The sequence below is a fragment of the Grus americana genome, chromosome Z (assembly GCF_028858705.1).
Source record: "Grus americana isolate bGruAme1 chromosome Z, bGruAme1.mat, whole genome shotgun sequence".
NCBI classification, from domain to species: domain Eukaryota; kingdom Metazoa; phylum Chordata; class Aves; order Gruiformes; family Gruidae; genus Grus; species Grus americana.
The window spans coordinates 47,005,070-47,007,171 of NC_072891.1; positions in this window are offsets into that span (position 1 = coordinate 47,005,070).

Here is a 2,102-nt window from a genome sequence, read left to right on the forward strand (position 1 = left end):
TTGCAGTCCTCAATCAAATCTGATTTTGCTGTAGGAAAGATACATATCATTTTATGTATCACAACTGTCATTATTTCAGTCCAGAGTTCTCAGTGCAATCCTTAGTTCTTATTTTTGGAAATTACAGCAACAAGTATAGGAGGCAAGTGCAGAAAGTTCAGACCGTAGGGTGCTATATGGCCTATGTGCTGTTGCCTAGATATGTCACTAGCTTGAATGCAGCAGACAGGAACTTCTGGAGCTAGTAGGATATATTTTTGTGATTCCTGTGTGTCAAAGATTATAGACTCTTCCTTGACCAAAACCCACCAACATATACTTACTTTTATTAATAAGGCCTTTGCTATCTTAATGCAGTTTTACAAAAAAACTTTTTGGAATGCAGAAGTAAAATAAACCTACAAAATGAGAAGATGCATTAAAATTCCTAATTTTAAACAAATAGAAGTACATCTGAATAAATAGACTAGATTAGACTAGAATAGAATAGTTCAGTTGGAAGTGACCTACCACGATCATCTAGTCCAACTGCCTGACCACTCCAGAGCTCACCAAAAGTTAAAGCCTCTGATGAAGGGCATTGTCCAAATGTCTCTTTTTAAGGTACTGACAGGCTTGGGGCATCAACCACCTCTCTAGGAAGCCTGTTCCGGTGTTTGACTACCGTCTCGGTAAACAAATGCTTCCTAATGTCCAGTCTCAACCTCCCCTGATGCAGCTTTGAACCATTCCCAGGTGTCCTGTCTCTGGATCCCAGGGAGAAGAGCTCAGCACTTCCCTCCCCACTTCCCCTCCTCAGGAAGCTGCAGAGAGCCATGAGGTCGCCCCTCAGCCTCCTGCTCTCCAAACCAGACAAACCCAGAGTCCTCAGCCACTCCTCACAGGACATGCCTTCCAGCCCTTCCACCAGCTGTGTTGCCCTCCTCTGGACACATTCAAGGGCCTTCACATCCTTCTTAATTGTGGGCCCCAGAACCGCACACTACTCGAGGTGAGGCTGCACCAATGCTGAATACAGCAGGACAATCCACTCTTTTGACCAGCTGGTCACGCTGTGTTTGGTGCACCCCAGGATGCGGTTTGCCCTCCTGGCTGCCAGGGCACGCTGCTGACTCTCACTGAGCTGCTGCCACCAGCACCCCCAGATCCCTTTCTGCAGGGCTGCTCTCCAGCCACTCCTCTCCCCATTTGTACTTGTGCTTGGTGTTACTCCATCCCAGGTGCAGAATCTGGCATTTGTTCTTGTTAAATTTCATACCGTTGATAATTGCCCAATGCTCCAATCTGTCTAGATCCTTCTGCAAGGCCTCTTGACCCTCAAGAGAGTAAACAGCACCTCCCAGTTTGGTGTCATCAGCAAACTTGCTAATGATGCATTCAACTCCTGCATCCAGATCATTGATAAACATGTTGAACAGAACTGGCCCCAGAATTGAGCCCTGAGGAGCACCACTATTCATTGGTCACCAGCCAGACGTAGCCGCATTCAAGACAACCCCTGCAGCAGTGATGTTCAGTCAGTTCTTCACCCAGCGCATTGTGTACCTGCTCATCCCATAGTTGGACAACTTGTCCAGAAGAATGCTGTGAGGGACAGTATCAAAAGCCTTTCTAAAATTCAGGAAAACTACATCCACCACCTTCCCTTCATCCACTAGGCAGGTGACATTATCATAGAAGGATATCAAATTAGTTAGGCAGGACTTTCCCTTTGTGAACCCATGTTGACTGTGCCTGATGATTGCATTGTCCTTGAAACACCTTTATATAGTACCCAGTATAATCTTTACAGGTACCTGCAATCAAAAGGTTTGCCTTCTGGATTCATCCAGGAATGCAGAATTACTGCTTGTCTTTTGCCTGTGCTCCTGCCTCCTCCAGCCCATATCAGATATCGCAGAGGATGAAGTCATTCACAGGCTCTGGACAGTACATTTTTTATGGTTGCAGTCTTCCAAACGTCCAGTGTGTACTTTACACCCTGAAGCTTTCTCTTTTTTTTTTCTTGCAAATTTCCTTGACTTTTCAGAAGAAACCAAAGATGCAAAGCAACAAAATACACTGTGAACAAGCTCAGAAATAAAGCAAATTATTGTTTTATT